A 16,400-nucleotide genomic window follows, 5' to 3' on the forward strand; every position below is an offset into this window, starting at 1 on the left:
TGGGACCACCACTGTTTGCTTAGTTATTGATGGAAGAAAATGGGCCATCATGAGGTTTACCATAGAAGGTTTTTAAACTGAATCCTATCAGAGAAGATAGCAGGTTTTAAAATAGAACACTAATGGGTAGCCATGATTATTATTATTTCACTGTCCAGAGAAATAATCTCTTTGGAAAGCAATTGTGATAATTTCTCAGACACATTCTACCTCTAAGTATGTATAAGACTAAATCACTGTCATTTAGGTAGTGTACATTCTTATGGCTTATTTGACATAAAGCTACAGACTATTAATGAATCTCTTAGAGGAAGGTAAGTAGCAGTAGCCTATTTTAGAGATGCTGTGTGATCAGGCCATAGGCAAACTAAGTTGAAAATGGATAACATGGACTCCTAAAAATCAATGTTTATAGCTCACTTATAAAAATAACTTTTCTAAAGCCAGGTATGGTGGTGCAGTCCTGTAATCTCACGGATGTAGAAGCTGAGACAGGAGAATTACCAGGACTATTCAAGGAAAACCAAGCACATATAGCAGAACTTTATCTAAAACCTACCACAACAACTCTGCCTTTTCTATTAACTTTCAATTTAAATTATCCAGGTTAAACAAGTTACTGAATACACTTAGGAATAAATAAATAAAGCAGTAAGATGACATGTAGAAAGTATTTATTGATATTGGTATCAAATTAGTTTATGGAGCCAACAAAAAAGAGTCTACATGCACTCCAGTCATTACTAATACCAATGTGTGAGGATGAAGATATGAAGTAGCTCCTAAAGACAAGAGTTGATGGAAAATTGAAACACAATAACAGCTTTTAGGATCAGACTATGAGATTGTAGTTCCAGAACTCCTTGTATGGAACCTGTAAATACAGTTGCAGTTGTTTGCTCAGTGGCTTGTAAGAAAGATTAAATACTGGGAAGTACCCAGCTCAGTACCTCTGTATGCAGGTATTGAAGTGCTGGCTCACATCTGCTCCCCCATGAGTCTCTGCTTACAAAGAACATGGCAATGTAATCTCATATTGTGTACTTGTAAGTGATATCATCTCTCAAAATGACACTCCCTTAAGAGTCCTTGCTACTTAAATCCCCTCCCTTTCCCTTTTTCCTCCTCCTCCTCCTCCTCCTCCTCCTCCTCCTCCTCTTCCTCCTCCTCCTCTTCTTCTTCTTTAATGGAGTATCAGGTATCTAAGGCTAACCCTCAACAGTCTATATAATCTGAGCTTCTGGTGTTTTCCTTGTTTTCCAAGTGCTAGCATTATAGGTGTGTACCACTACACCTGGTTAATGTGTGTGCTGCTGATAATTGAACATATTATCCATTCTAAACAAGAATGCTACTAGCTGAAATGCATCCCCATTTCCTGTTTCTTATCAATTTTACACTGACTAGCCTCCTGCTTTCACAGGCTCAGAGAACAAGCTTTACCACTTCACCATTGCCTACATTTCAATTTAGCTTTGAGTATGAAGCTGGATTCCTAGGGGCGGATGCTTAAAAAAGAGATGAGAGCATACACCTTTTAGCAGTACCTACAACTGTGTTCCATAACGAATTGATTTTATCGCTTATGTCATCAAAATCTACTTATGCCATTAACTATTTTTCTGATGCTACTAGTAATCACTCTTTGTTATTGGGCCTTCATTTGTGGTAGGTCTTTTGACTCCACCTTGCCCAAGCATACCCTTGCTATTTCCTTTTCTGTTTTTCTTTTTTAAATTTAATTAATTTTTAAATTAATTAATTTTAATTAACCAATTAATTTTCTTACACTCCATATTTTATCCCCCCTGTCCACTTTCCAACTGTTCCACATCCAATACCTACTGCACGTCCCCCTGTCTCCATGTGGATACCCCACCTCCCACCCCACTTTACCTCTAAACTCCCTGGGGTCTCCAGTCTCTTGAGGGTTAGGTGCATCATCTTTGAATGAACCCAGACCCAGTAGTCCTCTGCAGTATGTGTGTTGGGAGCCTCATATCAACTGGTGTATGCTGCTTTTTTAGTGGTCCAGTGTTAAAGAGATCTCGGGGGTACTTTTCTGTTTTTCAACGGAAAACATAACATAAAATGAAACATGTTTCAGAGATAGAATAAATTAAGACTATTTTACTTTTTGAGTTAGAGTCATTTTGAGTTATATTCCTTTACATTAAAACTATGCTATTTTTGTTTAGTTCTATTGTCTTAATTATCTTCTTTGCCTAGAATATCATCTCTGTTTTTTTTATTCCTTCATGATTGTGCAGCCAATTATTACTAATGACCTTGTGAACATAGTTTCCATTTTGTTTTTCAAACTTTGCTTAGACAGTCAGAAAATATATATATATAAAACTAAATCATCTATAAAAGTGCTTTGTAGATCCCTAAAAATATGAAGATTTGGACTTTAATACCTCATCCTCTAAACAACTGCATGTCAGATCACAACCAAAAATTAGCTTAGTGGAGGTTAACACACATATCAGCTTGAGTGCCAGGTGTGAGGTGAGAGAAAGGGGATTTGGAAGATTCCTTTACTGCTATAAATAATCCCCTGGTTCCCTATAGTACCTACAGCTCTAAGAAATTATGTTAAGCCTTCTTCCCAGTTAAAAAGGAACAAATTACGGTAACTATAAACAAGGTGTCCTGAAGCTTAATGTGCTTAGAAATTGCCCTGGAACCTTCTTCAACGTGAGGATTCCCAAATCCTACCTCAAGACACTCTTGGAGGGGATCTTCAAGAAATCGGATTTTTGGAGAGTTTATATACCCACAAGTGATTCTAATGCAGAAGCTTCGTGTCCTGCACTTGACTCCATAGTCCAGAAGTATGCCTAATGAGTTAGAAAAGTTGCTAAAAATTATTTTAAGAACCCAATTAGGGAGCAATGTGTAGCAATGAGGACATGAGTAATATCAGCAGCATATCTGCTACAGATTAGAGAAAAATTTAGGGCAAACAGTAAATCATTGGTTATTTATTTAACAGATATTTCCACTTAGTGAATTATATCATTAGAAAATGGATTAGACTATCTTAAAGGGGGTATTTCAAGATAGTGAAATACTACTAGAAAAGGAAAAATATTGAACAACCAAACCTATCAATAAGATAATTTGTTTTACAAAAGTTTATATGGCACTTATTAAGAAATACATAACCTGGGCTGGAGAGATGGCTCCGTGGGTAAGAGCAGTGACTGCTCTTCCAGAGGTCCTAAGTTCAATTTCCAGCAACCATATGGTGGCTCACAACCATCTGCAATGGGGTCTGATGCCCTCTTCTTGTGTCTCTGAAGCAATAGTGTGCTCATAAATAAATAAATAAATAAATAAATAAATAAATAAATAAATCTTTAAAAAACTTTTTTTAAAAAATGTATAACCTTTCATTAGTTGCCACCAAGGTGCTAAGGCTCCTTTGGGGTGAGACCCTCACTTCATCAGACCACTAGAACCTTGTGGGCAGTCCACAACACAGCCTGTCTCCAAACTCTCCTGTATCTACTCTGTCCTCATCCTGCAAGACCATGATGAGATGACAGTCACAGAGGATAAGATCAATACCATCATTAAAGCAGCTGCTGTCAATGTTGAACCTTTCTGGCCTGTCTTGTTTGCAAAGGCCCTGGGCAATGTCAACATTGGGAGCCCCATCTGCCATATAGAGGCTGGTAGCCCCACTCCAACAGCTGAAGTTGTACCTGCAGGTGGCCCTGCTCCATCCACCTCTGCTGCCCCAGCTGAGGAGAAGAAAGTAGAAACAAAGAAGGAAGAATCCAGGGAGTCTGATGATGACATGGGCTTTGGTCTTTTTGACTAAACTGCTTTTGCTTACATGTCCAATAAAGAGCTGAACCTGTAAAAGAATGAGAAAGAGAGAAGGAAGGAAAGGAAGGAAGGAAGGAAGGAAGGAAGGAAGGAAGGAAGGAAGGAAGGAAGGAAGAAGAGAAAAAGGGAAAAGAAAAGAAAAAAGAAAAAGAAAAGAAAAATCCAGGACAGCCAGGGCTACACAGAGAAACTCTGTCTTGAAAAAATAAAAAGAAAGAAAGAAAGAAAGAAAGAAAGAAAAGAAAAAAGAAAGAAATGCATAATGCTAAGTCTAAGTCTTTTGCGAGGTTTATCATTTCAGGATCATTTTAAGGAAATACTAGGGAGGTCAAGCAAATCATACTCGTTGGCAGAACATATGCTTTGTAGAGCTTTAAGTCACACATGTGTAAGCTATAATGACTTATAGAAATACATGAAATTATATAAGATGAAAATAGGAAAGTCACAACAGTGATAAGCTAGCTTTACCTTTTTAATAAAGTGATGGGATTTACCAAAGATTATGAGAGATTACTGAAATACAAAACTCACATCATATTTGATTGTCCCAATTAAGTAGTGCTATGAAAACATGAATCAGGATATTCATAGGCTAAAGTAGAGTGAAGCAAAGTTTGTATGTCAACATAATTCTCAAAGAATTATTTAAAGATAAAATTTTTTAAATAGCTATTGTTTTTGTTTATTCAGTATGTGTGTGAGAGAGAGGGAAAGAGAGAGAGAGGGGATGAGGAGGAGAGAGAAAGAGAGAGAGAGTATATAAGTTGGCATGTACACATGATTGCAGTTCTCACAGGACCAAAAAGAGATTCACATTCCCCTAGACCTGCTGTTACAGGTCACTGTGCATTGTGAGCTACTACATGCAGCTGCTTGAAGCCAAACTGGGGTCCTCTGGAAGAACAATAAGTGTCCTAAATTTTTGAGCCATCTGTCTAGTCCAAAGAATGAAACTTATTTAAAAAAAAAACAACACTATGTGTTAAAAAGAGAGAATAATATCTTTCATGTGAACTATATTATGACTTGAAATTCTGAGTAACACTTACCAGTTTTTATTTGAAATGTAGAAACGTTTCTCAAACAATCTAGCTTAAATGTCACTGTTTTCCTCTAGTTTCTTGTGTCAGGTATAGTTAATAAATGCTGGTTAACTTTTTTTTTTTTTTTTTGGCCACCAAGAAGAATACCTGTGTCCCATCCCCTAAATCTCCTACAATCTGTAATGAATGATGATTTTAGTTACTCCAACAAAGACCATCAACAAAAATCTGTTAAAATTCCTGTAGGAATAACCTTTGTGATGAACCAAATTCAACATTAAATTTTGTATAATTCATCTACCAAGATTTTAAGATCCATCATCAGAGAAGGTTGATCTATCTGTTTGGTAATTTATTTTAGGCCGGAAAAACCAAGCTGTGCTTGTATGAATTTGCACTGATATCAAGATCCCTGGGAAGACAAGTTATTTTCAGCTTATTGACATTTAGCCACTTGGAGAGAAACTGACACATTCATTCCAAAATAATTAATTTTGCTGAAAACACTCAGAGGCCTGTTTTTCCCAAGGCAGCCCTGTGGGCTGTGTGGAGCCCTGCTAAGTCATACTTGACTGGACACCATCATTTCGTTCCCATCTGGCAACAGGTGGTCATTAATATGAAATGTTAAACTAACATTGAAATCAAATCCCTGAATAATCAACCAGTCTTGGGGAAAGTACAGAGGTTTGAAATGCTAGAAATTGATCATTTTTCTAAATAAACAAACTTTCCATCCCAACTTTAACAAGAGTGAGTTATTGACATCAACCTAGAAAGAAGAAAGCTCCAGACCCTTTTGTTTTGTAGAAATTGATTCACTTGGGAGGATGATGGGTACAGTCAATGCTCTCACAGCTAAATGCAGGTTAAGTACTCTGATAGCCCACCTCAGGAATTGCCGCAACAAGGCCACAGGAGTACATTTCAATCTGCCACTCTTCAAAAGAAAACTTCTGGACAGACCCTCAGAGGGAAGCTAAGAGGGTAGAAGTCCAGCACTTCTCCACCTCCACCCTCAATGGCCCCAGCAAGTTTTGGTGAGTTATCTCTCCAGCTCCTGTGTATAACAATCAGTAGACCTTGACACCTTAGTTGGAAGAAGTCTACACACACACTACAGCTAAGGTACAACTCAAAGCCAGGGCTTGTCCCAAAAATTGTTGAATTCTGCTCTAACACATTGCACTAGCTTTGGTCAATGGTTTAAGAAAGAGCTTAGCAGTGGGGAGATGCTTCATTTGGTAAAGTGCTTGTCATGTGTGGTGGCATGGACAGGTGAGGACTGTAAGAAAAGGGAAACTGAGTCAATGAAATCATTCCTAATGATGTTCTGGATACTCATAGATTGGTGCCTAGCCCTATCAGCATCAAAGAGCCTTCATTCAGCAACTGATGGGAATAGATACAGAGACCCAAGCCAAACATTATGTTAAGCCAGAGGAACTCCAAAGAAGAAGAAGAGCAAGGGTTGTAGGAGCCAGAGGGGTCAAGAACACCATGAGAACATGGACCATAGAATCAACTAAGCAGGCCTCATAGGGCCTCACAGAGACTGAAGCTATAGATACTGACCCCGTATGGGTCTGAGCTAGGTCCTCTGTGTATACTTTATGGTTGTGTGACTTGGTGTTCTTGTGGGACTCCCACGGCTGGGAGTTTGGGTGTCACTAACTCTGTTGCCTGTGATTAGAACCTTTTACCTCCTGCTATGTTGCCTAATGCAGTCTTCATTACAGGGTTTGTACCCAGTCTTATTGTAACTTGTTAGGCCATGTTTGGTAGATAATCCTGAGAGAATTGGGGTTTTTTGTTTGTTTCTTTGTTTGTTTTGGGTTTTTTCAGGGAAAATAGAGAAGTTAATCTGAAGAAAAGGGGAGATGGCAGAGAGACTGGAGGGAAGGAAGGGAGGGGAAATGTCAGTCAGAGTACACTGCATGACAATAAAAGTTAAAAATAAATAAATAAAAGATAAGAGAAAAGGTACTTTAGCAAAATGTCTAGCAAAGATTTTTTTATTAGATTAAATATGAGTCAAAACAAAACTTATAGGGACCAGTTCTTGGCACTTTTGAAAACTTAAAATCCTTTTTCCAACTAATTATTTTAAGTAATCTATAATCATTCCCTGGTAAGTATATTGTACAACTTTTTCTGTTTTCTAGAATAACTATACAAGTACTACTTTATCTTCTTTTCTCTTTTGTTTTCTTTTTTTTTTCAGAACTAAAAATGAACCGAAGCCCTTACACGTGAAGACTCTCTACTCCTGGGCTAATGGCTCCAGCTTTTTCTATTTGATTTCAAGGAATAGTGCTGCTGAATAGGCCTGAAGCTTTCAGCCCTCCTGCGCTAGCATCTCAGGTGTCTGGATTCTAAGTGAGCAACATCTTGGCTCCTGTCATCCTATTTCTTAAAGCTTTATTCTAAGCATCATCAAAGTCCTTTGGAAGATAATGAAGATGGGGATAGACTTTCATTGCCAGCACTTTGATATTCACTGTTATATTCCATTTCTATGAAAAATAAATAGTTGCAAACAGACAATTTTAGTGATTCGTATAGAGATTTGATGATAGACTCTTCTTTTGTTGGTGTTTGTTTTGGTCCTAAGTATTCAAAGACAGTGAGTATATAGGTGGTGAAAACTGTTTATTTCTAATTCTCATTGTTCCCCATTTATTTTAGGTCATCATAGGAGCAAGTTCACACAAATAAGAAGACTCACATTCTGATAGCTCTTGACTCCACATTCAGGCCACAGATAGGTTCAACTTCCTGCTCATGTTATCATCTCTCTGTGACACTCAAAGGCCTTTTTGAGACTCACACATTGGTGCCTCAGATTCACTCCATTTCTCATAATGTTGAGTGGTGACTGAGAGCAGAACTCAAAGCCAGTATTTCTCATCTCTCAGGAATCCCCCAAAAAATTCTTTTCACTACAGATGAGTTTTTAACATAATGTACCACTTAAAGCAACTTAATTGACATGACAACTTGAATGATAGAAAATGTTCCCACCCTTAGAGGAAGAGCTACAGGAAAATGATGAGTACTGAGAGGAAATCCAGATATCCAATGCCAAGTAGTCGTTCCAAAACACTTATAGATATGGACATACCACATGAACTTAGTGCAGAGGGAGCATGTGGGCATGTGTGTATGTAACAATGATTAAAGAAGAAACAGAAAGAGGCCAGGAGACATAGGAGGAGTTGGCATGGGAAAGGGAAAGTCATGTGAAAATCTCCAAAATTTTAAAAAAAACAAGTCATTAAACTAAAAGAAGCAAAGAGACATGAATGTGGGAAAGGAATTTGCAGTCAGGGAGATTGACAAGGGTGAGAGACAAGAGAGGATATGTGTGAGAATAATTACAGTGCATTATCTACAAATGTGAGTTTATCAAAGAAGAACTTTAATTAATAACAGCACATCCTGAGCAAAGTAGACAGTAGACATGGCAACAAGGCCAAGGCAGAAAGATCATAAACTGAAAATCAGGTGTATTCCATAGACCCTGTCTCTAAAACACTGATTGATTGATTGATTAATTGATTGGTTGGTTGGTTTATTGATTGAAAGAATCATTGTATTAATTGTCCAACTTCCTAAACTGACTGCTTTAAATATATTCTTATTTGAAATATTTTATTTAAGTGTAATTCTCTTCAACATATTAAAGCCTTAAAATATCACCCATACAAAACATACGGTCAGAAGCTAAATGATTCAATTTTTGATAGATCCATTTGGTCTGCTATGTGTATGGGTGTGCACATTTTTCCATCTCTTTCTATTCTTTTTAATTTTTAAAATTCGCTTATAAAGTCCATTTCCCTCCAGGTGTCTTGCTACACCATCTGGCTTGGCACCTCCCCTACTCCCCTCTTTCTCATCTTCCTGATCTTCATGCCCACTTAAGCCTTTTTATCCCCAGTATTTCCCTTTCTACTTCTACATCCAATGGGTTCACTTGCCCTCCATGCTCCCCTCCCTTAAAGCCTCTTTCCCCATCTCATGCCCTATATAGCTTCCCAGCCCCTACACACATTCACTCTTACAGGAGCACACACGTTAAATGTAGATGCTAAGTGTTCCATCAAAAACAAAAGTTCAGTGTTTGTCTTTGTGGGTTTGAATTTCCTTCTTTGTATGATATTTTTCAGTTCCATCCATTTTCCCACTAATCTTCTTTTCTTATGTCTTCAACCCTGAATAAGATGCCATTCTATGCTTGCTTCACATCTTCTTCCTTCATCTGTTGATGGGCATCTAGACTGACTCCCTTGCCTTGATATTGTGAGCAGAGCAGCCGACATAAATGAAGATGAATATGGGTGAGCAAATGTCTTGAATGCAGGACCTAGAATGTCTTGGGTATATAGCAGTGATAGTGCTAGATCCTTCAGCAGTTTTAATTTCAGCTTTTTGAGAAATCACCATGGTTACTGTCATAATGACTGCATAACATGGCACTCCCACAAGAAGGGCTCCTCTTCCAATATGTGCATAGGTTTCACTACAACTCCGAACGTTGCACACACTACTGCATGAGACTCCGTGTATATTTAATCATCTGTCCAATAAATCACAAATTAAAACTTGAGAAACACTAGCAAGTAGCCTGTATAGGACAAACACTGATGTCCTTTAAGCCCATGTAACATTTGTATTCAGTGAATCTTAATATATAAAATATTCCACTCTACTCTTATGCAATGTCTCATGAAGAGAGCACATTAAATTTATGTTCTTGGCTTTACCACATCCTTTTGTTATAAATGAACCTGAAGATCCAGCCTGTTGTCTTGCCTGCATACTTGAGCTCATGTATATTATTAGGTTTATCTCATGAGAGAACTTTGCCAAGATCACACACTTCTAGAGTAAAGTTTCTCCTTTTAATTTCCTTCTTTCTCAAACAAATCTTTAACTGTCAGAGGTATTAAAATGGAAGTAATCTTTTACAAAAGCATTTTTGAGCACCAGCAAGGCCTCATGACTTCAGATGCCACTGAAGCCAGCTGCCGATAGTAACTCAGATAACAACACATTTCACGCAGCTAATCTAGTGAGGCTTTCTAAAAATATTAATAATAAAATCCAAGTGATTGAATTCTCTACATGAGCACAGCACAAGCTCGCAGGCTGCGTGCGTCATTGGGCTCTGGTTGCTAGGAAATCCATGAATAGAACCTAATATGCATTCAGCAACAGGCTGCCGACGCCATCCATCTCCATGGATGCTCCCTCAATTGCCTTTGAAATGACATTAAGATAACGTTGAAACATTCACAACAAGTTAGAGTCAGTTTGCACAAAGGAAGCAGACCATTTTTGGACAGCCAGCTGCATTTCCTGTGCAGCCTTTTTGAAGTGCACTTTGTCGTGTGTATTTTGTTCAGGTAGCAAGGGACTGAGGGAGAAGGCTGAATTGTAAGGGCAGATGAGACACAAAGCAGGGTACAGATTTATGAGTTTTGGAGACAGGTGCATACAAAGTCAGTAATGTACCAGTTTGCCAACATCAACTTTATTTTCATGTTTTGTTTGGGGAAATGGTTGGGTTGGTAATGATGATGATAAGGGTGGTGATGATGGTGGTGGGGTGGTGGTGGTGGTGGTGGTGGTGGTGGTGGTGGTGGTATGTGGGTAATATGTGCAGGTGCATGTGTGCATGTATTTGCATATACGTAGAAGCCAGAAAGTCAACTGTAGTTCTTTTCCTCTGTCATGCTCCACGGTAATTTTTGCATCCAGGGCTCTTACAGAACCAGGATGCGACTAATTTAGCTAAGCTAGCTAGCTCACAAACTCCAAGGATCCACCTGCCTCTGCTTTCCCAGCTCTGTGATTACAGATGTGTACTGCTTTGATATTGGTGCTGAGGATCCAAACTTGGATCTTCATGCTTGCATAGCCAATTATCTCCCCAGTCCAGTCATCCTTAACTTTTCCAAGGTCAACATTCCTTTCTCACAAGACTAATCACAGCCATGACACACAATGGTTTTGACCATGAAGGATCTTGTGTCCAAAGCTTCTGATACACGATAGCACAGTGATGTCACAGTAAGAGTACCAATTAGGTAGTAGGTAGAAAACCGTGGCAGTGAGTGTGGTAGAGTAAAAACTGCAGCTGGGGTTACTGCCATTACAGTTACTGGAAGTAGATAACTATATAAGAAGGGACTCATCTAGTTTTAAAGCTTTGCATCGCCATTGTGGCCTAACAAGAAAAACAAACATAGTGTGTTTCTATAGGATAGTTCACAAACATCTCCAAACGCAGTCAGCTTCACTCAATGCAGAAAGCTGATTCAGAGAGGAGGGAGAAGGCTGGTCCAAAGTCACAGGCCAGGAAGAGTGGCAGAGTTGGTCCCCTGCTTCCTCACAGGGGTCATTTCCAGGCTCTTCCACTGATTCCTGTCAGCACATTGTGACAAAGCTGATCACCGTGAGACAGAAACTCCAGGTAGAAATAAAGGAAAGGAGAATCGGAGGGTATCAAGAGGAAGCGACAAGGATTTTCTGATGAGCATGAGAGCACACTGAATGATAGACCTAATCATTTAAATGTGCAAGTGCGTATGTGCATGGAGCTCTGTTGAGACCCTCCTTACAAGGCTGTAAACTGAGAAAAATGGCAAAGCTCAGACCCGAGCACGTCCTAGCTCAGGAAGCTCAGGTCAGCTTCTAATCCCACCACTGAAAAATAAGAATTTTTGAAATATGCTCCTTTAAAAAAATATGCACCATGAGTCAGGGCGCTTTCTAAAAGCATGAAGCATATCTAACAAGGGAGAAGGGCATCAAAGAAGAATTAATGTACTGGACACCATTTTATGATTCAAAGGTGGTAATTTCTTCAGTACATTTAAAAATATTCACATGTTATTGTTATATTTGTTCAGGAAATAAAAAAAATTACAAGTGACATCTAGATAGCTACTTTTATTTTTCTTCAGTGTTTCAGATGGAAAAATGTTCAATTTAAACAGAAAATTACAAAGGAAGGGAATGAAGTCACACTGAGAGAGGCCCCAGCTTGTTTCTGCTTCTGGCCTCTGCCTGCTGGGCGGCTGACTGGCAGGCATGCTGCTTTGCCAAGCTTTGGTTCCTCATCTGAGAAATGAGAAAATCAAACCTGCCTTTGCAACCTTCTGAGACTGCTGATGAACACTGCTTTAAGAAAAACTGGCTTTCAGGAGGTCCTGGAAGCACTGAGCTCACAGAACCAGGATGAGAAAGGGCAAGATTCAAGTTTTCCTCTGATCAACACAAGGATGATACCCCCAGTCACACCAGCGTTTTGGTTTCAGGTTTTGGTCACCTGCAAGATTTCATCTAGACGTGAAAATAAATACACAGCGTGGCCCAGACTTTTCCATATGCTAATTATCACTTGTATTTACTGAATTGCCATTCACAGTTCTGTTCAAATCATTTGTCCCAACCTGGAAAGAGGGCTCAGTGGCTAAACTGCCTGCAGCACAGGTATGAGGAGCTGAAGTTGGGTCCTCAGAACATAAGTAAAAGTCTCATGTGTCAGCATGACTCATAACCTTACCAGAGGCAGGAGGCTGGGGGCTCCCTGAGCAGCCAGACTAGACAAAGCCTGAGCTTCAGGTTCAATGAAAGGCCCTACCTCGGGGGGGAGGGTGCAAAATGGAGGGAATGGGAGGGGGTGAGTTTAGACAAGACATCTGAGTGTCAGCCCTGACCTACACATACACACACACACACACACACACACACACACACAGAGTAAATTAAAAGTTAAGAAAATAAAAAAGAAATTAGTCCTAAGAAGAAATTCTCCAGCATCCCAACATCAAGGCTAGCAATAAACTATAGAGGTGATGCTCCAGGGGCAGCCTCAATGACAGTGGACAAGCCTCATGTTCCCATTGTTCAGTAGAGTAGCCAGGAGCCACTGAGGCTATTGGGCATTTAAAAAATTACTGTTATTTGCAGATGTGAATTACCCATTTTAATATATTTTAATTTTAAGCTTAAAGAGCCACATGTGGAGCATGGATCAGAAAGTCCATTATATCCCGTGATATAACTGGGGATTCTTGGGATTACCTACCAACAATTAAAATATGTTAAGGACAAAACTTTCAGTTTAACATAAGGAACACTATTTATTAAGAAGAAGAGAAAGCCACGGTTGTTTCCCTTCAACCTAGGGAACAAGCAGATAATGTGTCTTTCTTTATGATTTGACTTTTGATTATGTTGTTTTTCGAGAAACAGATAATATGTGTTTTTCTCCAGGCAGGTGAAAGCAGAGCCGAGGATGTCTGTGTTTTCCGCACAGCAGTTTGCCTCTGATGAAACTGGTATTGTTTGTCTTTGTGTTATTTTATATTCAACTTGTCTATAAACAAGTAGCAGCATTCACCCTCTGAATGGGCTAAGTGACAGCGCGATATCACATGCTCACTTTCCTCTGCCTGCCTTCTCAGCAGCCCCTCGTCTTCTCTAAGGCTGTAGCTTTCTTCCGCCTCCCTCCGAGAATGTTCCAGTATCTAAACCTTTCCTCCCAGCTGAGGAGCATTATCCACTCCATCAGAGGAAGGCACTGAGGTATGGACCAGCCCAGAAAGAATTCCTAAGGACAAATGTGCATATCAGATGGCTGCCTCTAATGGCTTATCTATCATTACCACTGTATTCTTTCTCAGTGGCAGAATAAACAGGAAATCGCGTTTTATTTTGTTTTTTTTTAGCTTGATTTTAGAGCCACCAGTGCATTTACAGTTCAATTCCTGCCCCATGGGTACACCCTCCCTCAGCCATGTGGCATCCCAAGGCAGCAGACCACCTGATGGCAAAGGCAAGAAAATCATTTCTCATCTTGTCAGTGAAATGAGTGCAATACATTGTTTAAACAGAGTCTGAGTCTCATAAATTCAAAATGCCAACATCTTTTCTCCTAGCAATTCCACGCTGAGCCTATATTAATTCATGCAGCCCCACTACAAGTAGACATTAAATTGAAAACAATCATTCCCAGATTATTCTCTTCATTGGAATGAAAGGACATCTGATGGATCAAGCCTAGATGGTAAATTGTAACAGCCAGACAGGCTGCAGCCTTGTTGAGTGGGTAATCTTAAAAGGTAATGCTAAGTTAGCATCACCCATCAGAACTCCAGCTTTGATGAACTAGACAGCAAACTCAGGTTGTCCATATGCTCATATGCACCAATACTGAATGTGTGATTACTGTCCAGCACATTCCGAAGAGTCAGAAGAACCTCACAGGACAAGATAAGTTTACATAATCACGGAGCCACGGAGCTAAGGTTCATTTAGTAAACAAATAGTGTAATTCACAATTTCATCCACCTTAGGACACAAGAAAAATGTGATGCTAGCAAGAGGGAAGTGTTATGTATACAGTGTTCTGCTTACATATATGCCGGCTTGCCAGAAGAGTGTGGGGCATCATGTGGTTGCTGAGAATTGAACTCAGGACCTCTTGGAAGAGCAGTCAGTGCTCTCAACCTCTGAGCCATCTCTCCAGCCCCAGGCATCCAGTTCTTTCTGAGATAGTAGGGTTGACACTAGGATCAGGTATGAAGGAGAATACTCCCCATAGGCTCACACATTTGAATGTTTGGTCAGTGAGGAGTGCCACTATTTGAGAAGGACTAGGACTGTGGTCTTGTTGGAGGAATTGCACCACAGGGAATGGGCTTTGAGGTTTCAAAAGCATAAGCCAGGCCCAGTGCTGTACTGTTTCTGCTGCCTGCAGATCCAGACGTAGAACTTTCAGTTAGTGTTCCAGTACCATGTCTTCTTTCTGGAGGCTGCCGTGCTTCCCACCATGGTGATAATGGACTGAACCTCTGAAGCTGTAAGCAAGCTCCAAGTAAATGTTTGACTTTACAAGAGTTGCCATAATCATTCAGTCTCTCCACAGCAATAGAACACTGGTCAAGGCAAGGTGCATGTGATGTGGTTTCTTGAGGGATATAGGTCCAATCAGCCTCAAAAAAAAAAAAAAAAAAAAAAAAAAGAGAAAAGTCTGAGTCCAAAAAGAGACAGCCCTGATGGAGGTAAGAAGATGGCTGTGGCATGCAAGACAAAGGATAGACCACTACAGGGATACACAGACACTAGGATCAAGACTGTCCTGGGGCTTGATGGCTGTGTCAAAGAGTGAACAGATGTATCCCAGTTCTTCTAAAGGGCCTGCCTGTCACAAAGATGATGTGTAAAAGTTGTGATTCCTTAACTCCAAGAATAGTCTGCAAGATTGGAGGAAGTTCCAGGCCTCCTTGTGTTGTATGTCTGTGAAGCCATGTTGCACGTTTCCCATAGGCTGGTCTCCCTTATCTGCCCCTACTTGGTGGCCAATCCCTGCATTCCCACTGTTCCTTTATTCACTTGCTTTCTGGTATAAGCTCACTTCTGTACATATCCACCTTCTCTGTTGCGGGAATATTTAACTAATGAATCCACCCCACAAACTCCCTTTCCTGCTGGAACACATTCTAAAGCCGGTACCATCTGGCAACACCATGTCTTGGCAGGCTCTTGTGATTTTCTCACAGCTAGCAGCAACATCTCACTCACATGCAACTCTACACACCCTCACAATCATTTATCTAACGCTTAGAACCCAGTAAAGCATGACTCTTAAGGCTTAATTATCTAATCAGGTTTATATAATTACAAGATCACAATTACAAGATGCCAATACAATAATTTCAATGCCAAATGATAAAGACAAATTTTGACCCAATTAATTTAACCTTGTAAAAAACCTTAGCCTGTTTATAACCACTCAGGGTCTTAATCGTCATCTTCCTCTGACTCCAAGTTGAAGATCCTGCCCTTCTCTCTCTGACCTTTCTCATCCTCAACTTCTAGCTCCATCTCTCTATTCCTGTCCAATCACAGGCCTGTCACTGCCCTACTGTGACTGGACAGAGAAAATGCTGCAACACTTCTCTGCATTTCCTGGCCTTCTATCAGTTCTCTGCTAGGATTTCACACAATTAAAGGGGCTTTCTTTAAATGGCACCCTGGTTCTTAGTCCCCCTGACTTCTCATAGGTCTTTATGCTTTATACATGCTGTTATTGCTAGCAGCAATCACTCTATGGCAAACACAATATGCATCTTGCTGTTGACCAGTTTCTTGTGAGCCTCCCACAATATAATACTAGCTCCTGGAGGACAGGGCATGTATTTGCGTCAACCAGTCTCCTTGAAGTGCCAGCTAAAGCAATAGGACAGTCATCCCTTGTCTTTACCACCTGAAGACGGGGAGTGGGCTACACAGAAGGCTCTTGCTCATGAGTACCTTCTTTGGTGGAAACCCCATTGTCAAGATAAGAAGTAATTTGCTTGGATTCTAAATTCATAATGGACTCACCCTATGAAAACACTACGGATACATAAATCGGCATTGAGAAGTAGAAATTTCTAGTGACGCTGTATTAGAATCCCAAGAGGAAACTTCTCCCATGCAGTATACCACGGTTTT

The 16,400-nt window shown here is 39.9% G+C and overlaps 1 pseudogene; it reads left to right on the forward strand.

Moving 5' to 3' along the window:
• The window catches only part of LOC116098469, a 197,833-nt pseudogene extending 194,001 nt beyond the window's left edge, over window positions 1-3,832 (forward strand).
• Window positions 3,833-16,400: the final 12,568 nt, after the last annotated feature.

This window comes from Mastomys coucha, unplaced genomic scaffold (assembly GCF_008632895.1).
Source record: "Mastomys coucha isolate ucsf_1 unplaced genomic scaffold, UCSF_Mcou_1 pScaffold20, whole genome shotgun sequence".
NCBI lineage: Eukaryota > Metazoa > Chordata > Mammalia > Rodentia > Muridae > Mastomys > Mastomys coucha.